The sequence below is a fragment of the Rattus norvegicus genome, chromosome 7, assembly GCF_036323735.1.
Source record: "Rattus norvegicus strain BN/NHsdMcwi chromosome 7, GRCr8, whole genome shotgun sequence".
NCBI lineage: Eukaryota > Metazoa > Chordata > Mammalia > Rodentia > Muridae > Rattus > Rattus norvegicus.
The window spans coordinates 39743375-39771191 of record NC_086025.1 but is presented as its reverse complement, the minus strand read 5'-3'; the positions used below and the strand labels follow the sequence as shown (position 1 = coordinate 39771191).

At 38.1% G+C, this 27817-nt stretch overlaps 1 long non-coding RNA gene across 5 annotated transcripts in view; it reads right to left on the bottom strand.

Moving 5' to 3' along the window:
- Positions 1–8003: 8003 nt before the first annotated feature.
- LOC103690238 (uncharacterized) overlaps positions 8004–27817 on the bottom strand; it is a 46808-nt gene continuing 26994 nt past the window's right edge. For 3 of the 5 annotated variants that reach the window (XR_010053279.1, XR_010053275.1, XR_010053274.1), the window contains 3 exons: positions 20083–20139; positions 11513–11568; positions 8004–8084 (listed from right to left, as the gene is read on the bottom strand). This is a non-coding gene — a long non-coding RNA (uncharacterized LOC103690238). The remainder of the gene's footprint in view (positions 8085–11512; positions 11569–20082; positions 20140–27817) is intronic. The other 2 variants (XR_010053276.1, XR_010053278.1) reach the window with 1 other exon arrangement.

Genomic DNA, 27817 nt, shown 5'->3' with positions numbered 1-27817 from the left:
GAAATCTTAGGTGGGCACAGTGCAGTCAAACATAGCTTCTGTTGGGTCATTTGCTATCCCTGTGTCATGCCTTGGAGATAGCATTTTGTATCCTATCTCCTAGTTTGTAATTCTCTCTGTTTCTTCTGTAATCCCCACCAGCCGTAGAATGATAATATGCATGTCGTGTTCAGTGTTGAGCCATCAACCACTGTTTACACTGAGCATCGTGAACAGCCATTAAGACCCTCCCTGCCCGAGAAGATCATCAGTTGATATTGATCCTCAAGTGCAAACAGAGCAGGGGCCACAGACAGGGGTTTTGGGAGTTGTCTCAAGGTCTAAATTAAAGGTCTGTTTTCTTAACTCAAAGATCCAGATTAGAAATGGATCTTCCTTCTTCAAATTAAATAAAAAAAATCTTTCACAGGTGGCCTCTCTTTTGGATCCTACTTCTAGATGTAGTCAAGGTGACAACCAAGAATAGGCGTGTGTGTGTGTGTGTGTGTGTGTGTGTGTGTGTGTGTGTGTGTGTTTATGCGCTGTGGGTTTGTGTTTGTATGAATATATGTAACATAAATATTTGTATATATGTGTATATAGGTATATATATATATATGTTCATTTATATATAATCATGTTTTTCACTCAGTTTTCTGTTGTTGAGAAACTAAGCTAATTTTATTATTTGTTTATTGCGAACAGTGGTATTTTGGTTATGTAATTATTTTCATTCTTTCAAGAATATTTTCAATAGTCTTTATTTGGATATTATGGAAATTCAATTTTCAATGCTTTTAAGGAACTTCTATGCAGTTTTTTTGGTGGTTGAATTCATTTATTCTCCTACAAACAAGGTATAAAATTTGTTTCATTCCCCATTTTCACCTGGTTTGTGATTTTCTACCTCCCATCTAAGCTAAACTTGAGAGGTAGTTGTACAATACCAAATCAGAATTATTTGAATCACAAAACCAGAATGTAAGTACTTGGTCAGCTACATTCTGTGTGTTGCATTCCCGTATCAACAACCTGACCTCTCAAAGCTCCATTTACTCATCTATGTGGGAAACAAGAACCTGACACAGTAATAACAAGTTCAAGATACTAACACAAGTGAACATTTTGATTATAAACTTGAAAAAGTTGGCATCACCTAGTGAAAAGGCCAAATAGGCACATTTTGCCTCTTTTTCAAATAATATTATTTTGTTAATTCTTTAAATATTTTACACAATATAGCATTTTCGACCCCCAATTCCTTCTCGCGCTTCTCGATGTACTCCTTTGTTGCTGTGTTGTTTCTCGCTTCCATCTCACCTGCAAAATAATTTTTAGTAGCCATTGATTGCAATACATCACTGTGCCCTTTTCCCCTTAGAGTTATTGGATGATCTACTATAGCCCCACTACCAGCTACCCCATCTTTTTTTGGATATTTATTATTTATTTACATTTCAAATGTTATCCACTTTCCCAGTTTCTCATTCATAAGCCCCCCATCAGATCCTCCCTCCTCCTTCTTCTATTAGGGTGTTTCCCCACTCATCTACCCACCCCTTTCTGCTGCCTTCCTGCCCTGACATTCCCCTACACAGGGGGGTCAAGCCAAGGCAGGACTAAGGGCTTCTCCTCCCATTGGTGCCCAATGAGGCCATCATCTTCTGCTACATATACAGTTGGAGCCATGGGTCTGTCCATGTGTACTTTTTGGACGGTGGTTTTAGTCTCTGGGAGCTCTGGTTGGTTGGTATAGTTGTTCTTATGAGATTGCAAACCCTTTCAGCTCCTTCAATCCTTTCTCTAAGTCCCCCAATGGGGATCCCATTCTCAGTTGAATGGTTGGCCGTGAGCATCAACCTCTGTATTTGTCCTGCTCTGGCAGAGTCTCTCAGGAGACAGTTATATCAGGCTCCTGTCAGCATGTTCCTCTGAGCATGAGATTCTCTTTCCTTTTTCTGTTGTCTGAGTTTTTCTCATGCATGGACTTAGTCACGTGGTAGATTTTTTGTAATTTCTCTACCCTACCATGAATTGAGGGCACCTAGACTATAAGGCATCAGCTCTTTGCTATGGAGAAAAAGACTTTATGACCCAGGCTTGTAAATATTTTTAAAAACATTTTAAAAGATTTATAAATGTGTATTCTGTATCTAAGAGTAAGTATGCCATTTGTATACAAGAATACAATGTACGAATACATTGTAGGAATCTGTATACAAGAATTTGTATACAGAAGAGAACGTCTCCCACGGAACTCAGATAGTTGTGAGCTGCCAGACATGGATTCTTGGAGTTAAATTTGACCTATGAACAGGCATGATCACTGTTAACCACTAAGTCATCTCTTTCACCCTCTTTTCTGTTAGCGATTCATCCCCCAAATGGACCTTATTAATTAATTAACTAATTAATTAATTAATACTTATTATGATGTAAAAAATGAGATTATGTCATTTGTCTTGCTAATCAGCATCTCAGTAAAGATTTGTTAAGGACCTTTTTTTTTTTATAATGGTACTTGTTTTTTTGTTTTTTTTGTTTTTTTTTATCTTTATTAACTTGAGTATTTCTTATTTACATTTCGATGGTCATTCCCTTTCCCGGTTTCCGGGCTACCATCCCCCTAACCCTTCTCCTTCCCCCTCCCCTTCTTATGGGTGTTTCCCTCTCCATCCTCCCCCATTACTGCCCGCCCCCCAACAATCATATTTACTAGGGGTTCAGTCTTGGCAGGACCAAGGGCTTCCCCTTCCACTGGTGCTCTTACTAGGCTATTCATTGCTACCTCTGAGGTTGGAGCCCAGGGTCAGTCCATGTATAGTCTTTGGGTAGTGGCTTAGTCCTTGGAAGCTCTGGTTGGTTGGCATTGTTGTTCATATGGAGTCTCGAGCCCCTTCAAGCTCTTCCAGAAGGACCATTTTTAATATGTTCTTGGACATGTTTTTTTTTATCTTTATTAACTTGAGTACTTCTTACTTACATTTTGAATGTTATTCCTCTTCCCGGTTTCCGGGCCAACATCCTCCTAACCCCTCTCCCTCCCTTGGTATATGGGCTTCACCTCTCCATCCTATTGATCAAAATTAGGTATAGAAGTAAGACAGACAAAGTATTGGGAAATTACTAAATTAGACAAATGAGAGTGCATCTTTATCAATCTTGGGATTTTCTGAACAAGGTAAAGCCCAGAATCAGCTCAATGGTTAATAAACTGTACTCTATTCTTACAATTTTTAATTATGACAGGATGTAGTGATAGAGATTCTAAGTGCAAGATATTTGTAAAAGCTCTGACTGTTTTGGAAGAGATTCTGGAAAACAAAATCTAATGAGAAAAATATTACTTTTTCTTATTTTTTATTTCAATCCTAGAAATATAAAAACAATTTGAGTCCTTATTGTGTATAATGATAGGCAATAAATGAAAGTTTGTGTCAGTTTTATTTCAAATGCCATTGTCTAAATGTAAAATTGCATGAACTTTATCAAACAAAAGGAAAGCATTAAGATTACAACCTTCAATTTTATTTAAACAATGTTTCATGTATTTTAAGTTTACCTTTATACCATAAAGATGTAAGGTATAAAAGTCATAGGAATCAAGACAAAATGCTTAAATAGAACTTAGACCTAACTTTGAAGTAGGGATTGTAGGAAGTTGCTAAACTAAGTGAAAGTGGAGATTTTACTTTTAGGTGTTTTACAAGTGACTTGAGATAACTGGGTATAGTGTATGGAATGACCAACATACGTTAGAAATGGTACACAAATGTTAAGAGATTATAAATTCCAATGTGGTTGCATGGTAGAATATGATAAGGATAAAATAGAAATTTCAAGGACAACTTCCATAAATGATAAACTCTGGGGAGCAAAGAGATATTGTTGTAGGTAAAGTACTTATAATCCAAACATAGAGACATGTATACTTATCTCTAACATCTATGTAAAAAAATGAAAAGGAAGGTGGTGAAGATGTGTACCTATAACCTATGTTAAGAAGCAGAGACAAGTGAATCCTGAGAGCTGGTTGGTCAGCCCCGAGAGACTAAACAGAGAACTCAAGATTAAGTATGACTTCCTACCTCAAAATTATGATGGAGAACTATTTAGAAAAGCATCGAGTTTGTATTCTGGGCCTCCACATTCACAGAGGCAGACAAATGTGCATGTACACACAAAACACCCACCTCCTCACCCCACCTTGCATATACTGCCAGGAATTCATGGAGATGACCAAAATGTTAATATCTTTTCTTCATCTCTGGTACTTCTATACAATCAGGCATACAGTATATGTCAAATGGAATATAGTCATTTAGTTCACACATGTTAATCCAAATCATTTATTATGAAGTATATTATAAAGTACCAAAACAAATAAATTGTAATCCAGATGGGAAGAAAGACATGCAAATATACATTTGTGGTATTTCTGTCTCATTTAACCCTGTAATTGTGGCTGAATATTGTAAATGCTGTCAGAATTTTGGTCTATGCAGGAAATACTGACGATGTGAACGAGACACTGGGCATATAGTTCTACGTAAGATTCCTCATGGAGAAACTTTATGAAACATTGGCATTTCCCTGGGAGAGTAAACAGCAGAATATTTCTGAAGGCAAAAATGCTCAAACATATATTTCATTTGGTGACTTTCACTTAATATAGCTGGAACACTCAGCAATATTTCTACATCTTGGAGGGGAAGCTCAAGGGGTCTACCAAGGTTTCAAACAGACGAGACACGGGAAATATAGTAGTTACTTATACATGTCTGTAACCAAGATACCCAATAAAAATTATGTAAGGAAATAAAATACTTTATTTTGTCTCAGGGTTTGTAGGTTTATAATGTATCACTGCAGGGAAGGCATGGCATACCAATTCCTGCATTAGTGAGAACGTGTGACAGAGCATTCTCACATTACAGCACACTAGGTAGCAAGGAGTGTTCAGAACTAGGTAATAGATCTATTTTTTAAAGACCTACCCATAACGCCTTACTTACAGTAGTTAGTTCCCTCCTCCAAACATTGACCTGGCCTCCCAAAAATAGTCAATGTTGACCAATGAGGATTTGACATATGTAAAGATGGGGACACTTGTGAATCAAATGATAATCCTAGGAATTACATCAAGCCAAAAGACATCATAGGTTGAGAATGTAGGCAGGTATCATAAGGAGTAAAACCTTGATACAAAAGGAGATAAAAAGAGAGATGATACTTGCATGGTAAAGATAGCTGGATCTCTGATTTAATTTTACTTCAAAACCAACACCACTGGAGCACCTTTCACCACAATGGTGATTCAGAAATAGTTGCCCAAGGCTTGTACTTTATAATTTGGACTTGTAAGTAGTTCCTAGATGATCCCCATGATGGTCTTCCAGGAATATCTATTGAAAGTCACTAGAGCAGAAAATAAAACTCCATAACCAATTTAAGTCCAGGTAATGAATGTTTTAAATTCCTGAATCATCAATATAAGCTGGCATGGCACAGGCTAATAAGCTACAATATTGTCTTCTTCAACTCCACAATGCTCAAATCAGTAATGAGATTTTAGATATGATATAAAGCAAAAATGCATTATATCTCAGAACCAATGATCAAAATATAGAAGTCCAGATTATATATTCTGAACAGAATCTGAAAAATGGAAACTTTAAATAGTGCTGGTAAGAATGTAAGTTGACACAACTCTTTAGGAAGCTGTAATATTTGGATATTAATTGAAATCTTGGAAGACTTCATCACTTAAAAATGGCGAATTTTAATCCTGAAATATTTCCCAGAGGATGTCACATGACTGTGCACATAGCGATCTTTCGCTGTATGGGTGATAATGTTTGTAATCTGTCCATATGTCTATCTAACACCTATTTATGTATCTATCAGCACATATATATGAATGTAACAAAACAAACATGAGTAAAGAAGTCACAATGTGTACAGGGTCTGCGAGATGGCTCAGTAATCAAAAGTTCTTATCATGAAAGCCTGTGTTGAATTTCTGAGCCTCTGTGAAGGTAGCAGAAGAGAAGCGGCTCTAGTAAATTACCATCTGACCTCCAGTTGTATGATATGGCATTTACACATATGCTCATGCTAAATATATTTTTAATATTCCTATTTTTGGAATTGTGTGAGAATAGTTAATGGGAATTAAGAATAAGAGATCACCATGAATAAAGCTTAAAAGCAAACTATTTAAGAAAAAGTTAATTCTTAGTTCTTTCTATTGCTCTGTGCTATGGGTTCTGCTCCACTGTGACAGAGGTACATCCTGGCATATGCGTTCTACTTTGAGCAGTGCCCTGGGGGTGGAGGTGTTTGAGAATGCAGCTATGAACTTCTGGAAAAAAAAGTAAACTCTTCTGGAACTTTCTTGGAAGGGTGTGTACTGAGATATGATGCTGAGAACCGTCTGGAACATTGTTCCTTTAGGAAACAAATGGCAACATCAGAATATTGAAAGCCTTTATTAAAATGTAAGAAGAAATCTAAGGTATTGGATATCTTACCCTGGATATATGAATGGACTACAGAAGCTGTAGAAATAACCAATACAACATTTTTTTTCTCGGTAATTCCAAGAAGCATGGGAACTAACACTGTGAATAGACCTTGAGAATGAGAGAAGCTGTCTCCATCTCATTTGAATCAGCTAAGGTGAGAGTTGAGTTATCTCCCATAGGTAATGACCATATGCCCTCATCATCTGGAAGCAGTCACTGGAGATGAGATCTCCTGACCCTCAGCTTCCCATGAAAATCAATGAGGATCATGTCTTCATGGGCTAATGATGCAGGAAATAAGGTGAGATGTTAAAATTTAACTCCAGGGCCCAGCAACTAAGAAAGGCCATGAATTTGGACTTTCTCTAAGCTGCTGAGGTTTAAACAAACATGTTCTAACAAGTGAATTGAAGAATCTCCTAAAAGTGCATGTATGTGCATGATGTGAATTATAAATATACATAGAGGGCTGGGGATTTAGCTCAGTGGTAGAGTGCTTGCCTAGGAAGCACAAGGCCCTGGGTTAGGTCCCCAGCTCCGAAAAAAAGAACCAAAAAAATAAATAAATAAATATACATAGAATGGCGTATGACAGATAATGGAGTCATTGAGGAATGACAAAACAACAATGTATAGGAACTCATATTGTGTCTGGTAATTATTTTTTCTTAGTTTCATTTTTAGATATAGGTGGTTGTCAGCTGTACTACTACACAATTGCTTAATTTAAAAAGGTAATGATATAAGTGTAATCACGATTTTATTTCTTTTTGTATAGCTCATTTTTAAAAATTGATTTGCTTCATCCAGTATATGTTCTGTTGTCTTTTTCTCCTCCTTCCACTGTTCCCAAATCCCTCCCACCCACCGCCCCAACTCCACTTTCTTTCTTGTTCACTCTTTAAAATCCATGTAAACAAAAGTAATAAAAATGAACTTAAGAAACGTTTAGGCACACCCGTAAAAGACAAACTCTGTTTATGTTCAGTTAAAAAATTGGAAACCATAATATACACAAAAAGTCGAATGAGAAAAAATGGTAGCCAAAGCAATGTGAGAGAAAAATCCCACAAAAACACCATTGTGGTGGACTGAATGAAAATGGAAGCTATAGACTCATACGGAGTGGCATTATTTGAGGTGTGGCCTTATTAGAATAGGTATGACCTTCCTAGCAGTAGTGTGTCACTGGGGGTGGACTTTGAAGTTTCAGAAGCTCAAGCCAGGCCCTTTGTCTCTCTCTTGCTTCTGCCTGCAGATTCCATTTTAGAATTCTCAGCTACCCTTTCCCTGAAGTCTGGTAAATGTATTCAGTGAGACCACATTGGAGAAAATTAATTTATCCTTTGCAAGTGGTATTAACAAGTGCAAATGGCAGACAGCTTCTTGGCTAGGAGTTTGAGCCCTTGTTCACTTCCCCCTCTAAGAGCTTGGACCCTATCTGGCTTGAACCAGTACAGGCCTTGTGTATACCGTGAGATAATAGGTGATCAGTTCTAGTTTTTATGGAGTCTCTTTATTAGCTTACATCGAGTGCAGGAAGAAGATTCTCTGATGATGGCTGAGAAAGGTGCTGATCTGTAGAAAACAAAATAGTTTTTTATTGTTCCATATAGTTAGCAGAACAGAACATCTTGCTCTAGGCCTCTGGCCTATCCGGACTCATGGTTTTGGACACAAAAACAATATCAGGCATGGGTTCCAATTCCTGGATTGGTCCTTACACCTAAGAGACTGCTTGGTTACTCCTAAAGCATTTGTGCAATTATTGCACCAGCATGTCCCACAGGCAGATCTCCATTGTAGACTGAAGGAATTTGTAGCTCAGGTAATGATTATCTTTCCCCTCTTGTAGTGTGCACAGTACTTTCCAGTACGATGAACACTAGTGAATAAAGGTGAAGGCTCTAGGTAGGCACCAGCACCAGCACCAGCACCAGCTGAACTTCTCCGTCTTCAGTGTGATTTACAAATGCTATTTTCAGTAATTGGACCTAAGAATCAGTTTGTGGAGAGCTACCAGTAGTCTGGGCAATAGCCTGAGTCATTTAGAAGTTTTAATGGGGTCCTTTTAGACAACAATTCAACTAGATAGAGCAATTTCTGGCAATGGAAATTTTCTATGGTAGCAAAAGACATCTACTTGGGACATTGTCTGTCTCTCTTACTACTTGGTGACTCTATATTTCCCTCATGTAAGTATATGTTTTAAGATGTTCCTAAAGTATTAGGCTTCACCATGCCCCCTCAAATGGCCCTCAGTGTTAGTTGTCCCTCCCTGTATCCCTTGACTTCCTACTCCTTTGCATCCGACTCCCCATTTAATCTTCCCATTTCAGTATACCCTCTCTCTCCTCCATTTCTGTATGCTATAGCTTCCCTTCCCTGGGAGATCTTCCCTGATCTCGGATTCCTTACATTAATCTATTCTCTTTCTTTGCTTACACAGATTTAGCATGTCTATGAAATGCTTGAAAGCTAACACTCATATTTAAGAAAAACAATACCCTATCTGTCCTTTTGGGCATGGATTACCTCCATCAGGATGATTTTTTTTCTAGTTCTAGTCATTTACCTGTGAACTTTATAATGTCATTTCAAAAATTATGAATAATATTCCAGTGTGAAAATATACCACATTTTTATTATCCAGCTATCAGTTGATTGCCATCTAGGTTGTTTCCAATGTTTGCCTATTATGAAAAGAGTAACAGTGAATATAGTTGAGCTGCTGTCTCTGTAGTAGGATGTAGTGCTCTCTGAGTATGTGCCCAAGGGCGCTATGCCTGTTTCCTGAGGTTCATAGATTCCCAGCTTCCTGGAAAACTACAGAATAATAGGTGGGACCCATTGCACAAAATGGTTTTAACAGAAGTGAAAGAAACACATGCCAATAAATACGGCTGAGTACTTCTGTTGATCCATTGTGTCTATACTGGATATCTAGTTATTTACATGGCCCTTCCAAATAACATTCCACTTGAATTTAATGATTAGGAATGAATTTTGACAACTATTCGTAAAGATAAAATTCATTGACTAGCACTAATAATTACCTCTCAATCAATTGAAATTATGTTTGTGTACCTAATTAAAGTGACAAAGGTATTTATCTGACCACCCTAGGGCAAAGGAGGAAGAATCAACAAATTGGATTATGGGAGTTCATTTGCAGGTAATAAATTAAATATACTTCTACACATTCAGTATTTTCCTCTACACAGGCTCACCATTCACAATTTTCAAATTTCACAAATCCCCTGCCTCTTCTTTCTCACCAAAGTTTTCTTCCTCTTCCCATCAAGGCCACGACAGATTAATTTGACTTTTCTTTAGAACATGCTTGACTTACCGGGGATTACACATTTAGAGAAAAGTAGTAAATGCCCTTACCTGACTACCCCAGGGCCATGATAAATGTAGAAGAAATGAACATGAGCATCTTTTGCTAGGGACCAGCTATAGCCATAAGGTTCATGTCATGAGATGGGGAAGGGGCATCAATGCTAATAAAGACATTGGCCACATGCTGACTTTCAAACAAGTGGCCCCATATAGTTTTGAGGTTTTTTTTTTTGTTTTTGTTTTTGTTTTGTTTTTTTTTGCATCGATGCTAACAGACACAATAATAGTTTCCATTATGCCTTTCTCAGGGACTGTGTTTTGGTGTTTTCCTCTCTTTCTGCGCTTTTTCCTCAGATACCTGTCTCACGTCATATGATTTGCAAACCCGCCCCTCTAATGCCTCTTCTCCTTTATGTCTTAGCATTGAGATTTCTTTTTCCTTCCCTTGAATTTTCCCCCTTTATTGGTTCAATTCCTAATTCCCATACCCATATTTGTATATCGCACATAGATCCAAGTTAAAAGTTAGACTCTGCTTATGAGAGCATATGAGGCTTTTGAATGAGTGTAGGTTACCTCATTTAATATACCCATTCTTTACAAATTTCAGGTTCTTCTTATTTTCTTTACTGTTCAATAAGGTTCCATTGCGTATGTGTATATGATTTTCATCTCTTGGTATAGTCATTCTTTACTATTGTAGAGTATCAAAAACATGGATGTATTACTGTCTCTGTGTAGGGTAGAGTCCTTTAGGTATGACCTGAGTAGTGTAGCATGGCATATGGGAGTTCATTGTTTTTACTGTCCTGATTTATGACCATGGTAAGATATGACAAAATAATAATGACTTTTGTAATAAATCATTCTTATTCATATATAGTATACTTTTTTGTAAAACAAGTATATTAGTATTTAAATTTCTCCAAATAAATTTCAAATAAAAAAAGGTTTCAAGGAACATTATGCTTTTTTCTTTTTCTTTTTTTATATTATTGTAAACATTTAAAATTTTGTAGTTTCAGAATTTAAAGTAAGAGAGTTGCCTAGACCCAGGTCCTGAATTTTTTTAAATTAGAGAAATTCAGTGCTAAAAGACTAAATTATGCTATCAAATTTGTCTCATTGTTTTGTGAATCAAACAAAAAGCTGGAAAAATTCCCATTTTTACATTCATACCTGATTAAACTTTCTATTTTAATATTTAGGAAGGAATCATAAATACATTTTTGTGAAGAACTGTATAAGAGAATAGCTTCTGTAAGCCTCAAAATAAATCATGTTTTAAAATAAAATATAAAAATATTATTGATTTAGCCATTTTCTCAGTTATTCTTGGAAGAGAGAATTATCTTACAATATCTCAAGGTGTTCGCTAAGATATTACAGCAGACACTAGCTTTATGTTTCATAAAACAAATTTGCACCCAATATTTTAATTAAAATCTTCAGCCAGAACAAAAGAGCTGTATATGTTAATTATTATAATCATGCTTATTTGACTCAGTTCAGTATGGAACATTGTTTTCTATAATTTAAGATTGGCCCCTTAAAATAAAGAGCCTTAATGAGACATTAGCTAAATGAGTTTTGCAAGGAAACAATTTAAATTATGTGTTCAATTTTTAAGGAATTTAAACTACTATTGAGAAAAGACTTACATTTAACCCCAAATTTCATAATAGCACATCTGTATTTCTCTCTTCACTTAGGCATTCTGGAAAGCATTTAAACAAAGAACATAATAAAAGTCTGTTTCATTCTGGCTTTGGGAGTTCTTATGTGATGTATCAGAGTCATTAAGAACTCAAGGTAAAGAGTCCTAACAAACCCCAAGTACACTTGATACATAAAGTCTGAGGTTATAAACAGGTTATCTTAATTGCACATTTAGAAAAGGTCTTTCATCAGAATGAGATATTGCTCTACCATAAAAGCAATTGGAGCTGTGCACTAAAACTGTACCTATATTCAACTCAATGAAAAAGATAAACCAATTTCCAAGGTATTTTTAGAAATATATGATAATTACAATTCAGCTGTGAATAATGTTTCTCTGAATAAAAATCTAAAAATGGAACTGGGTCATAGTGTAACTCCTCTGTTGTCAGATGCTAATAAAATATATTGCTAGAGAAGTAAATATAAATGGCAAAGAGAGATAGCATAATATCATAGGTCGTGACCTAGAATATGTCATATCCTATATAGAAGAACTCTGGTTAGTTAGGCTGTCATTTGAAGTGTTTGTCAGTTACTTATTGATTTATCTGATTATCATTACAAGACGGTTAAAAGTAGGAAGGATTGATTCTTGCAATCTAAATATTTCCTTTCAGTTATATATGCAGAGTTCTTTTCCACCAAATCAATTAATATTGGTTTAGTATAGATTCTACATAGCCACATAAAGTTGTTAAATCTCTTGTATTGTCAATAGGAAAAACTCAGTAGATGCTACTGTTTTAGTCAATGTCAATGTGATTTAGTAATTTAGTAGATTAATACTTTATTATCAAGTAATTGTTTTAAGTGACTAGCTTTTCCTCTAGAGAAAAGGAGTCATTGCTCAAGGATTCTCTCATGAATTCATTGTGATAAAAGAGTTCACAATTCAGGTCATTTACCAAGGAAACAGTAAGAATAAAAATATACCTAGTTAGAGTTACATATAGATTTTAGGGGTTTTTCAAATATATAGTTCAAGAACTTAGAATATGTGAATTGAAAATATAAAATCTAAAGTAAAAATGAACAATTTATAAAACTTTACTCTTTAACATTTCAACACATTATTTTTATATTTTTCCCAAATATTCTAATATCCTTAATAGAATTTCTCAGTTGAGATATAGCTTGTATTGATTATTTTGACTTTCTGAATACCCATAATTCAAGACTTATTACAAAGAAAAACAAGAAATGCCACCATGTAACTCGGTGGACATAAAATATCTATAGGGATTATGTTCTGCAGTCTACTAGGGCATAAACATCTTAAAACAGACTTTGCTAAAGACACAAAGAATGTTTAAACATATTTAAGAGGAAAATAGTTATCCCTGCCTTTTGCCATTAAAATTCAAACAGGATATGTTGGATGCTAAGTATTACATTGATGTGTACATTTTGCAGAATACACTACATAATGCTTTCGTGCTACTCACATAATTTATAATACAGTAATAGCCATTATTTTCACGAGACCTAGGCACCCCAAGTGAACGATTTAGAGCACTCTAGCTCATTAGGTGATTGAAGCTCTTTGGTTCTGAGCATTTTACAGAGGCAATGTTGAAGAGCAGAACATCTCAAATTAAACTAATGCATAAGAGAGCTAGCTGTTCGGGAGTGAAAATTCAATCATGTGACTTCTCGAACGAGGAAAACAATCAAGCGATTGTCAAATTATGAGAATCCCAAATATAGTTCTGTCTATATTGGTTTCTCCTTTCGACATCAGCATTTTAGGTTGGATAATACTTTGCAATGGAGGCTTACACAGTGCAGCATCAGAGGCTGAACAGCACCATGAATGTCTATATAAGATGCCACGGACATTGCCTAGTTTCATGGCCCTAACCTGGCTCCAGAAATTGCAAAATGTGCCCTGGGAAATGAAACTGTTTTCTGCCAAGAATTAACACTTCATATAAAAACACCTAAATCATAATGATACCTGTGTTGTCTCTGATTAAGAAGGGACCCCTCAGGTCCATACACTGAACACTTAGGGAATGTTTTCAGTATTTGAAAGAATTAAGAGGTGTGGCCTTCTTGGAGGAAGTATGTTCTTGGGAATGGGCTTTGAGGTTTCAAAAGAACAAGCCAGGCCCAGTGGCCCATTCTTTCTATTGCTTTTGAATTCAGATTACACTGGCTACTTTTGTGTGTCTACTTGACACAAGCTGGAGTTTTCACAGAGAAAGAAGCCTCCCTTGAGGAAATGCCTCCATGAGACCCAGCTGTAAGGCACTTTCTCAATTAATGATCAAGGGTGGGGTGACCTCTTGTGGGTGGTGCCATCCCTGGGCTGGTGGTCTTGGATTCTATAAGAAAGCAAGCTGATCAAGCCAGGGGAAGCAAACCAGTAAGTAACATCCATCCATGGCCTCTGCATCAGCTCCTGCCTCCAAGTTCCTGCCCTATGTGAGTTCCTGTTCTGAATTCCTTTGGTGATGAACAGCAATGGGGAAAGTGTAAGCTGAATAAACCCTATCCTCCCCAACTTGCTTCTTGGTCATGATGTTTGCACAGGAATAGAAACCCTGACTAAGACACAGACGTTAGCACTTTCAGCTACTCCTCCAGTACCTGTCTGACTGTATGCTCTCATGCTTCCTGCCATGATGAAAATGGACTAAACCACTGAAACTGTAGCCAGTCCCAAGTTAATGTTTTCTAAGACAACATTGCTGTGGTGGTATTATTTCTTTACAGCAGTAGACCATAAACTAAGACAATGCTCACATTGAAAAAAAACCGTGAACACTTTTGTCATAATTAGTAACATCAGTATCTGATATCATCATTAAGACATCCATGAAATACTTGTGGAATACATTGTATAGGGAGGAGGGATGGAATTAGTTACTGACTACATCAGAGTATGTTGAAATACTGAGGATTCTACCGATTGAAATTTTGATCTGTCCACATGATTTGGCAGAATTATCCTTCAATTTTATTTCTTCATAAAATTTAGCTTGATTAAATGTTGATAGGATTCCGCAACAGTGAAGCCTGTGAATCCCAGCAATAATCCGCATTGCCAGATATACCCAAGGGTGCAGAGTGATAGTTATTTTGAGGTAATCAATATTCCTCAAAGAGGATTTAAGAGATGCTCAATTAGATGGAATTCATGCCTGGTAATATAAACCAAGCCAGTTGTCTGCGGCTGGTGAGATCATGGTCCCTACAGGTGAACCTACTTCTGCAGATTCCCTTTACCAGTGTAATTCCGACTGTATTCTATGGGCCTCCTTTCTGTCTACAGATGTGTGTAGCTGTTATATCTCATTAGAGAACCTTCTCCGTTTTTTGCATCAATTAGAGGTCATAACACAAATTGACAACTGGTCACAATGGAGAGAACAGCTGAGTGGAATTTCCCTAGCCACATTTGATACATCTACAATGTAATCTCTGCAACTAAATGTCAGGAAATATCGGGTAAAGGGGATAGAAAAACTGTAAGAGCCAGGGGACCAGGATGTTGCATATGAAATATCACTGTATATATATGTCAGGACAGGAGATCGTCCCACAGAATATTGACAACACTCTTGGCTAAACAAAACCTGCACAATGAAAACACCTGTTGACATTCCAATGTGACTATGGTAAAGCACTCAAATAAGCCTCAAATAAGCTTCAAGGAAAAGGTACAGACAAGATAATGGCTGGTGAGAGGGGGACGGGCAGAGGGAGGAGAGAGAGAGAGAGAGAGAGAGAGAGAGAGAGAGAGAGAGAGAGAGAGAGAGAGAGGGAGAGAGAGAGAGGGGGAGAGGGAGAGGGAGAGGGAGAGAAAGAGGGAGAGGGAGAGGGAGAGGGAGAGGGAGAGGGGGGGAGAGAGAGAGAGAGAGAGAGAGAGAGAGACTAAAATTCCTGCTAGGTATCCAATACCAAGAGGTCAGATAAAAAGAAAAGCTTCGTTTTGGTGGACTGTGCTCTCTGTTGGAGAAAACCACAGTACCTCAGTAGCTCCGAATGTTTGTTACATAATAGAACACAGCTAGAGGCTTATTATGTACAGCTGAACAAAAGGGTGGGGTTACTACATGTAGATAAACAAAAAGGCAGACAGGTTTTACGGCATACCTCTGTGCCAAGGAGACAAATTTAGCTAATATTGGTAGGGACTGTCTCTTGTGGGTATCTTCTGCTCACATTGTCAACACTCTAATTTGGACACCAGGAGAGGTCTTGCCATTTCCCTAAGTCTAGCCTGGGAAGCCTTTGACCATTTTCCATATGTGTGAGACTTTGGAGTCCTTGACATGGCTCTTCTCATATCTACAACATACTAAAGATTTCACAGCCTTAAAATTGCCTCCTTCCAGTCCTCACAGAGGGCAAGTGATATGAAAATAGAGCTCATGTATGAACGCCCCCCCCCACAAAAAAGAAAAAACCAATGTAAATAAAGTCAGGAAAGCAAAAGAAAAAAATTAACAAAGAGGAAATGTTAGAAAACAATCACCATGCAAAGGAGACAGAGGGTAGCTGAAGTTAGCTGAAGTTCTTCTTCCCAGAAACAGTTGCCTGAGATCACCTTTGCAAAAACATAAGGGATATGTGGGAGAATAAACTGCTTTTGAATCAAACAGACTGATTCGTCTGCTTCGAGGCAGACAGGGAAATTACTCAAAGTGAGCTTTTAGACTCCTTGGAGTAAAAGGCAATAAAAGTTTACCGTGATAAGAGAATTAGCTAACACGAAAGACAATTGTAATTCATTAGTGTAGAAAACCCATGTTTAAGAGCTACTTAGAATAAAACAAATGGCAAATTCTAGATGAGTTCTTCCTTGTGATGAAAGAGACAAAGTAGTTGAAGTAGTTGAAAATGAAGATAGCCTCATTTTCAGTAGATTGAATAAAAGCTGTTATCACAGTTTTAATTCTCAAATGAAAATCTGCATTTCTATGATTATAAAAGATAATTGATTTTGAATTATGTATTAAATCCTTTTTAATTTTAAGCATAGTTTCACCAAGCATATGAAGATCCTATTACGCCTTTAGGATTGCTAAAGATTTCTTAACCTGAATGCGATTTAACCTTCATCATTTAAGATCATTTGCAGTGAAGGATGCTGTGTTTCACAGCCTGAAACTGACCGAATTTCTTGACAAAGGCGGTTCTTCGTAAGTGGTTGATTCACCTGCACTTTTATGAAATGTTTCAGTTTTCATTTTTATAGTACCCATTTATTGTTCTCTTTAGATGATTAAGCATGTATGTACAAAGAGTCAAATCTGAATTAATGAGCAAGTTTTAAATTCCAGGCAGTGAAATTGTAACTATGACACTTAAAATGTTATAAGCAGTCTTGCTGGATTATCAAAAGCTACCTTGGAAGACCAGTGGAGGGGAAATGTTATTGCAATTTTTGCATGGGGAAGATGTTAGGCATGGTTATATTAAGTAAATTCTTGTAATAAGTAATTAGGACAGATGGAGACTATAGTGCCACATAAGTATATAGAGTGTTTTAAGGATTTAAATTAATAGAAAAAAGCTATATTCATGTTAGTTATCCTAATCATTCTTTCCTCTTAGCAAACCGTTAAATACACAATATTTTTAAAAGATCACACATTGCTTAAATCTGCCATGTTTAATGCTGACTCTGTTTCTGTGCCTTTCAGTGTGATTTTACTTCCCTATGACATATTGGCTGTGATGCCGTTTCCTCTCTCCCTCCATACTTGTAGATTGATGACCCTTAAAAATATCCTTTTGAGAAACGTTGACAGATGTATTGAAGGACCCTAGGGGCTTTCACCAGCCTTACATCCACCCCTCAGGTCAAGACTAGGCCAAGTACCAGCTTCCTGACTCAGTTCAAGGCTAGGCCAAGTTCCATTCTCCACCCACAGTTCTCAGGAGGAGCAGGGACATTCTTGAAAAACTGCAGAATGTACTGACTGATAGTCACCTAACCCTCTGGTCCCAGATAGAGTTCCAATGAATGTCACATGTTTGCTAGCCAATAGATTCAAAGGTCAATATGCTTAGCCAATAAGTTTAAACTGTAACCTTGCTGATGTAATTTGTACCCCTAAAAAAGTATAAAAACTGCTCGTTATAGCCATTTGGAGTCACCTTCTAGTCTGAGTGAGGGTCAACCCTGATGTGCTGGAAAAATAAGCCTCTTTTGTTTGTATTGAACTCCATTCTTGTGTCTCACTTCGGGGGGGTCTTCTGGTAGTTAAGACTCACTTAGACCCTTACAGTATTTCCAACACTTTCTACAGCTCTCCAGTTATCAAGTTTCCTTTTTTGTAATTACATTTCTTGATGCATTATTTAAGGTTACTTTCAGTTTATATCTGAACCCATCCATTGGTATTATAGTTTGTTTGAGAAAACAATAATGGATATATATATATATATATATATATATATATATATATCCTGTTGATAAAATTTCATATTTACAAGTTATTCAGTAACACATTATTGGGATAATATAATAGCCATTTAACTGACTCTTATTTTGTACTGCTTTAGTGACAGTTTTAATGCACATATATAACCACAAAATAGAAGTAAACACCAAAACTGTACTCTCAGTGGCATGTTTTTCGTTAGTTGGTTGTACTAGTCAGGGTTCTCTAAAGGAGCAGAACTGAGAAAATGAATAGAGAATAAGCTTACAAGATGTGGTCTGAGTAGTGCAGCAACAAATGTCTCACAACAGAAAGAATCTACTAATTGTTCAGCCCCAGAGGCTTTAAAACTATATAGTTCAAACCTGGAGAGATGTTGGTCTTCTGTCTACACTAGAATTGTGAAAACACTGGATTAAAAACCAGTCACAGAAACTGGATTAAATGTATTTACCAGCGAGTGTGAGGGAAAGCAGGCAAAAAAAAAAGTTTTCTTCCTGTGTTGCCATATTTAGGGTGGGTCTTCCTGCTTCAACTAAGCTCAGCAAGAAAATTCACTCACAAATGCAAGTGGAATCAGGGTAAACAGCCAAGATTAGCCATCACAGCTACTAATCTTTACCATTACATTTCAGTCGAGACAATATGGCTTACACATTTGGCTCAAAGTCAAATGATGGGTCCAAGACAGGCTATGTTCTGTTCAAGATGGCATCCTACTAATCTCTGTAGATAGCTCTTGGCTCTGTAGTCTGCTCGAGACAACTCTCTTAAGACATCCCTTTCTGCTTGAGATACTTCGCTGTTGCTAGAAAAGAAAATTCTAAAAACTCTCTGAATAGCTCATGAATTTTCCGACCAAAGTCAGAAAACTGCTGTTAAAAAAAAATTCTCTTGGATTTTTTCAACTAATTCAAATGGAGCCCCCCTTTCTGTCTTCTCCTCTTCTGTGCTCCTTCCCTTCTTCTCCTCTTTCTTCTTCTCCTCTTGTTTCCTACATGTGACCCCCAGCCTGGTAAATCAAACTCTACCTCTCTTTATTATTCCCTCTGTTGTCAGCTTTATTTAACCAATAGTTTTAAATTGGGGAGTAAGGTTTGTATAATAAAAGCTGGTGTAAGTGAGAATTTGCTAGTCTTGAAAAACCAGATATTGGGGTACAGAATTTAGCACACAAATAAAAACAGCACCAGAGCCACCCCTAACAAACAACTGGGAGAAGTGACTGAAAGTACCGTGAAGGCAGAGGTAATAAAACGTCATTATGTATTGCCAGAAAGTAAGAAGGAAAAAATACAGAAGGGACTTTGACAATGATACAGGAGTCATGGGCCAAAATAGGCCAAGTTAGCAAGAAAATAAGTAAATATAGAATTACAACTGGAAGTAAGCCAGGTTCTATATATGCACTTACACAAACAAAACCTCTATTATGTGAATAAAGGAGAATGCACAACAAAGGAAATATTCCACATGATATATATGTGAATTTTATTCATGAATATAGAACCCATAAACACACACACACACACACACACACACACACACACACACACACACATCCTAAAATGAATGGGAGACCTCAATGTAAAATATAAAAGCTAGATGAGGAAAAACTAAAGTGTAGATATCAATAATTCTTCTAGCCTAGCAACAATGAGGCACATTCAGTAAACTCACATTTGGAAATTTAAAATCATTGCTGTATAAAACAAGCCATACTTATGTACTACCTGGCTTTCATTTAAAATAAGCATATATGTATAATATTGCTGGTGGCAAAATATTAACTACAAAACACTATAAACCATTAAAAAATGACAACAACCACAACAACAAAAACCCCATTACCACAACGTAGAGGAGTTCTCAGAGTAGGCAGGGAGAGATCATAAAACTAATATATTTTTCCTATCTAAAGCTTTGTTTTACATTTCACTGTGTACATGAAACCAAATGCAAAACTGTATTTGATGATTTTTTTTTATCCCATGAATAATTGGCTCCCTGCCTCAACAAATTGCTGCTTATTGACATAAATTACATAAAACGATTCTTGATTTTATAGTTTTAATCCATCCAAACTTCAAAATCTTCCATCAACAACTCACCTTATACTTGCATAGAATTATAGGGTTACCTCTCAACTTGAACGCATGCCATATTACCTAAGAAGAAACAGAGAGCACACTGATACAGTCAGGCTTTTGAAATGAGCAAGTACTCACAAGTTCTCGTACTTAGAAACTCTGGGGCAGATCTGACCTGGGGCCAAGTAATGCTGACTCTATAACTTAAGGACAGTTGAATGCTATGAATTTTTTTACTTAAGGGCTTCTTAAACAAATCATCGTATAAGTAGATAAAAGCATATAGTGATACTTATGTAAATATGAACAAGGAAGATAAATATATAAATATTTAAGCTCAGTTTTATATAAAAACTGGGTGATAACATTTATATACTGACATCATTTTTGGTCCCGGTGAATTTCACGACTGCTACATTAACTTTTTAGTGCTTAAATAATAAATTACTTTCAAATAGTGGTTTATGACAATACGTGTTTGTAATCTTGTTGTCTCCATGGATCAGGATTTGGGGTCAGCTGAAGCGTGAGCTCATCCTGGCTGGCACAGGCTTTGGTAAAGTTGTCAGCAAGAGATGGAACCTGGAGCCATTTTCTCAGTTACACAGTTGTTGACAGAATACACTTCAACCTCTATGTCGGATTACTTCCCATTGTTCCTAGAGCCTGACCTCAGAAGCAGTAGATCATGGATAACTGTTGCTCTTGAGAGCTATGGGAGATCATCTGCTGATTTGGTCTCGCCCCCCCAGGGGATGCAGGGATGATACTTTTCTAAGAGGATTACTTGCTTATGTCAGAGGGACCCAGGATGATCCTCTTTTGGATTAGGAATCTTATTATATCTGCATAATCCCTTTACTTTTGCTATATTATCAGTTAAAAGTCAAGATAAAGTTTCTGCCTGCATTTAAGGAGAAGAGATTATATTACATTATGAATGCCATGGGAAGGAGTCATGAAGACCATCTTGGAATTCTGCCTAAGGTAACTGTCACGCACCACCACGCCATTCTCTCTACTCATCCACTATTGGGTCGTCGAGTAGAAAATGTGGCCATGATACCTAACTGAAACCCAGTTAGTTTTAAAATGTAAGCTCTTCTTAGTGTGTAATACCTAGCATGAATTATTTATTCCTATAAAAGAATTCATTGCACAAACTGCCTGACTGATTTGTACTTACATTTTATATTAACTAATGTTCCCAGTTCACATTGCACTAAGTGCTACTTAAACCGTACTCAAAAAAATAAGCTTAAAAATACTAAGATCAAAATGTGAATGCTTCACTCCTTCTTTAAAAGGGGAACAAGAATACCCTTGGCAGGGAAGAGAGAGGCAAAGATTCAAACAGAGACTGAAGGAACACCCATTCAGAGCCTGCCCCACATGTGGCCCATACATATACAGCCACCCAATTAGACAAGATGGATGAAGCAAAGAAGTGCAGACCGACAGGAGCCGGATGTAGATCGCTCCTGAGAGACACAGCCAGAATACAGCAAATACAGAGGCGAATGCTAGCAGCAAACCACTGAACTGAGAATAGGACCCCTGTTGAAGGAATCAGAGAAAGAACTGGAAGAGCTTGAAGGGGCTCGAGACCCCATATGTACAACAATGCCAAGCAACCAGAGCTTCCAGGGACTAAGCCACTACCTAAAGATTACATGGACTGAACCTGGACTCTGACCTCATAGGTAGCAATGAATATCCTAGTAAGAGCACCAGTGAAAGGGGAAGCCCTGGGTCCTGCTAAGATTGAACCCCCAGTGAACTAGACTGTTGGGGGTAGGGTGGCAATGGGGGGAGGGTTGAGAGGGGAACACCCATAAGAAAGGGGAGGGGCGAGGGGATGTTTGCCCGGAAACCAGGAAAGGGAATAACACTTGAAATGTATATAAGAAATACTCAAGTTAATAAAAAAAATAAAATAAAATAAATATGTGTTTATTTTGTTTTAAAAAAAATACTAAGAGAAACTTTGCTTCATTTGACAATAAAATAGTTTTGCACTGATGTGGGTAAACTAAAGCTTAGTTATTTTAAATCACATATTTTCCCACACCTGCGGATCCGGGCCCGCAGCAGCTCTCTGCTCCCAAATCCCGTGGGAGAGAGACCTCACTGCCTGGTCAGGTGGGCACTCCTGAGGCTGCAGAGCGGAGGAGACCACCAACACTGCCCACCCCTGCCCACATCCCTGGCCCAAGAGGAAACTGTATAAAGCCTCTGGGTTCCCGTAGGGGAGGGCCCAGGAGCGGCAGGACCCCTGCGCCTGAGACACCGCCGGAACCTGAAGGAAACAGACAGGATAAACAGTTCTCTGCACCCAAATCCGGTGGGAGGGAGAGCTGAACCTTCAGAGAGGCAGACATGCCTGGGAAACCAGAATAGACTGCACTCTGCACACATCCAGACGCCAGAGGGAAACACCAAACGCCATCTGGAACCCTGGTGCACGGAGGCTCCCGGAAAGAGCGGCGCAGATCTTCCCGGTTGCTGCAGCCGGAGAAAGGACTTAGGCAGTACCCCACGAACAAACTTGAGCCTCGGAACCACAGGTAGGACCAACTTTTCCGCTGCAAGAAACCTGCCTGGTGAACTCAGGACACACAGAGGCAAAAATCCTCTAGGACCGGGCACTTCCTGTGTTTACCGGAAGTCCCACACCCGCAGATCCCGGCCTGCAGCAGCTCTCTGCTCCCAATCCCCGTGGGAGAGAGACCTCACCCCCTGGTCAGGTTGGCACTCCCGAGGCTGCAGAGCGGAGGAGACCACCAACACTGCCCACCCCTGCCCACATCCCTGGCCCAAGAGGAAACTGTATAAGGCCTCTGGGTTCCCGTAGGGGAGGGCCCAGGAGCGGCAGGACCCCTGCAACTGAGACATCGCCGGAACCTGAAGGAAATAGACAGGATAAACAGTTCTCTGCACCCAAATCTGGTGGGAGGGAGAGCTAAACCTACAGAGAGGCAGACACGCCTGGGAAACCAGAATAGACTGCACTCTGCACACATCCCGACGCCAGAGGAAAACACCAAACGCCATCTGAAACCCTGGTGCACTGAAGCTCCCGGAAAGGGCTGCACAGATCTTCCTGGTTGCTGCTGCCGCAGAGAGCTCTTGGGCAGCACCCCGGGAGCAAACTTGAGCCTCGGGACCACAGGTAAGACCAACTTTTCTGCTGCAAGTGACCTGCCTGGTGAACTCAAGACACAGGCCCACAGGAACAGCTGAAGACCTGTAGAGAGGAAAAACCACACGCCGGAAAGCAGAACACTCTGTCCCCATAACTGACTGAAAGAGAGGAAAACAGGTCTATAGCACTCCTGACACACAGGCTTATAGGACAGTCTAGCCACTGTCAGAAATAGCAGAACAAAGTAACACTAGAGATAATCTGATGGCGAGAGGCAAGCGCAGGAACCCAAGCAACAGAAACCAAGACTACATGGCACCATCAGAGCCCAATTCTCCCATCAAAACAAACATGGAATATCCAAACACACCAGAAAAGCAAGATCTAGTTTCAAAATCATATTTGATCATGATGCTGGAGGACTTCAAGAATGACGTGAAGAACTCCCTTAGAGAACAAGTAGAAGCCTAAAGAGAGGAATCGCAAAAATGCCTGAAAGAATTCCAGGAAAACATAAATAAACAAGTAGAAACCCATAGAGAGGAGACACAAAAATCCCTGAAAGAATTCCAGGAAAACACAATCAAACAGTTGAAGGAATTAAAAATGGAAATAGAAGCAATCAAGAAAGAACACATGGAAACAACCCTGGATATAGAAAATCAAAAGAAGAGACAAGGAGCTGTAGATACAAGCTTCACCAACAGAATACAAGAGATGGAAGAGAGAATCTCAGGAGCAGAAGATTCCATAGAAATCATTGACTCAACTCTCAAAGATAATGTAAAGCGGAAAAAGCTACTGGTCCAAAACATACAGGAAATCCAGGACTCAATGAGAATATCAAACCAAAGGATAATAGGTATAGAAGAGAGTGAAGACTCCCAGCTCAAAGGACCAGTAAATATCTTCAACAAAATCATAGAAGAAAACTTCCGTAACCTAAAAAAAGAGATACCTATAGGCATACAAGAAGCCTACAGAACTCCAAATAGATTGGACCAGAAAAGAAACACCTTCCGTCACAAAATAGTCAAAACGCCAAACGCACAAAATAAAGAAAGAATATTAAAAGCAATAAGGGAAAAAGGTCAAGTAACATATAAAGGCAGACCTATGAGAATCACACCAGACTTTTCGCCAGAAACTATGAAGGCCAGAAGATCCTGGACGGATGTCATACAGACCCTAAGAGAACACAAATGCCAGCCCAGGTTACTGTATCCTGCAAAACTCTCAATTAACATAGATGGAGAAACCAAGATATTCCATGACAAAAACAAATTTACACAATATCTTTCTACAAATCCAGCACTACAAAGGATAATAAATGTAAAGCCCAACATAAGGAGGCAAGCTATACCCTAGAAGAAGCAAGAAACTAATCGTCTTGGCAACAAAGAGAAGAAAGGCACACAAACATAACCTCATATCCAAATATGAATGTAACAGGAAGCAATAATCACTATTCCTTAATATCTCTCAACATCAGTGGCCTCAACTCCAAAATAAAAAGACATAGATTAACAAACTGGATACGCAACGAGGACCCTGCATTCTGCTGCCTACAGGAAACACACCTCAGAGACAAAGACAGACACTACTTCAGAGTGAAAGGCTGGAAAACAACTTTCCAAGCAAATGGTCAGAAGAAGCAAGCTGGAGTAGCCATTCTAATATCAAATAAAATCAATTTTCAATTAAAAGTCATCAAAAAAGATAAGGAAGGACACTTCATATTCATCAAAGGAAAAATCCACCAAGATGAACTCTCAATCCTAAATATCTATGCCCCAAATACAAGGGCACCTACATACGTAAAAGAAACCTTACTAAAGCTCAAAACACACATTGCACCTCACACAATAATAGTGGGAGATTTCAACACCCCACTCTCATCAATGGACAGATCATGGAAACAGACATTAAACAGAGACGTAGACAGACTAAGAGAAGTCATGAGCCAAATGGAATTAACAGATATTTATAGAACATTTTATCCTAAAGCAAAAGGATATACCTTCTTCTCAGCTCCTCATGGTACTTTCTCCAAAATTGACCATATAATTGGTCAAAAAATGGGCCTCAACAGGTACAGAAAGATAGAAATAATCCCATGCGTGCTATCGGACCACCACGGCCTAAAACTGGTCTTCAATAACAATAAGGGAAGAATGCCCACATATACTTGGAAATTGAACAATGCTCTACTCAATGATAACCTAGTCAAGGAAGAAATAAAGAAAGAAATTAAAAACTTTTTAGAATTTAATGAAAATGAAGGTACAACATACCCAAACTTATGGGACACAATGAAAGCTGTGCTAAGAGGAAAACTCATAGCGCTGTGTGCCTGCAGAAAGAAACAGGAAAGAGCATATGTCAGCAGCTTGACAGCACACCTAAAAGCTCTAGAACAAAAAGAAGCAAATACACCTAGGACGAGTAGAAGGCAGGAAATAATCAAAGTCAGAGCTGAAATCAACCAAGTAGAAACAAAAAGGACCATAGAAAGAATCAACAGAACCAAAAGTTGGTTCTTTGAGAAAATCAACAAGATAGATAAACCCTTAGCCAGAGTAACGAGAGGACACAGAGAGTGCGTCCAAATTAACAAAATCAGAAATGAAAAGGGAGACATAACAACAGATTCAGAGGAAATACAAAAAATCATCAGATCTTACTATAAAAACCTATATTCAACAAAACTTGAAAATCTTCAGGAAATGGACAATTTCCTAGACAGATACCAGGTACCGAAGTTAAATTAGAACAGATAAACCAGTTAAACAACCCCATAACTCCTCAGGAAATAGAAGCAGTCATTAAAGGTCTCCCAACCAAAAAGAGCCCAGGTCCAGACGGGTTTAGTGCAGAATTCTATCAAACCTTCATAGAAGACCTCATACCAATATTATCCAAACTATTCCACAAAATTGAAACAGATGGATCACTCCCGAATTCCTTCTACGAAGCCACAATTACTCTTATACCTAAACCACACAAAGACCCAACAAAGAAAGAGAACTTCAGACCAATTTCCCTTATGAATATCGACGCAAAAATACTCAATAAAATTCTGGCAAACCGAATCCAAGAGCACATCAAAACAATCATCCACCATGATCAAGTAGGCTTCATTCCAGGCATGCAGGGATGGTTTACTATACGGAAAACCATCAACGTGATCCATTATACAAACAAACTGAAAGAACAAAACCACATGATCATTTCATTAGATGCTGAGAAAGCATTTGACAAAATTCAACACCCCTTCATGATAAAAGTCCTGGAAAGAATAGGAATTCAAGGCCCATACCTAAACATAGTAAAAGCCATATACAGCAAACCAGTTGCTAACATTAAACTAAATGGAGAGATACTTGAAGCAATCCCACTAAAATCAGGGACTAGGCAAGGCTGCCCACTCTCTCCCTACTTATTCAATATAGTTCTTGAAGTTCTAGCCAGAGCAATCAGACAACAAAAGGAGGTCAAAGGGATACAGATTGGAAAAGAAGAAGTCAAAATATCAATATTTGCAGATGATATGATAGTTTATTTAAGTGATCCCAAAAGTTCCACCAGAGAACTACTAAAGCTGATAAACAACTTCAGCAAGGTGGCTGGGTATAAAATTAACTCAAATAAATCAGTAGCCTTCCTCTACACAAAAGAGAAACAAGCCAAGAAAGAAATTAGGGAAACGACACCCTTCATAATAGACCCAAATAATATAAAGTACCTCGGTGTGACTTTAACCAAGCAAGTAAATGATCTGTACAATAAGAACTTCAAGACACTGAGGAAAGAAATTGAAGAAGACCTCAGAAGATGGAACGATCTCTCATGCTCATGGATTGGCAGGATTAATATAGTAAAAATGGCCATTTTACCAAAAGCGATCTACAGATTCAATGCAATCCCCATCAAAATACCAATCCAATTCTTCAAAGAGTTAGACAGAACAATTTGCAAATTCATCTGGAATAACAAAAATCCCAGGATAGCTAAAACTGTCCTCAACAATAAAAGGACTTCAGGGGGAATCACTATCCCTGAACTCAAGCACTATTACAGAGTAATAGTGATAAAAACTGCATGGTATTGGTACAGAGACAGACAGATAGACCAATGGAATAGAATTGAAGACCCAGAAATGAACCCACACACCTATGGTCACTTGATTTTTGACAAAGGAGCCAAAACCATCCAAAGGAAAAAAGATAGCATTTTCAGCAAATGGTGCTGGTTCAACTGGAGGTCAACATGTTGAAGAATGCAGATTGATCCATGCTTATCACCCTGTACAAAGCTTAAGTCCAAGTGGATCAAGGACCTCCACATCAAAACTGATACACTCAAACTAATAGAAGAAAAACTAGGGAAGCATCTGGAACACATGGGCACTGGAAAAAATTTCCTGAACAAAACACCAATGGCTTATGCTCTAAGATCAAGAATCGACAAATGGGATCTCATAAAACTGCAAAGCTTCTGTAAGGCAAAGGACACTCTGGTTAGGACAAATCGGCAACCAACAGATTGGGAAAAGATCTTTACCAATCCTACAACAGATAGAGGCCTTATATGCAAAATATACAAAGAACT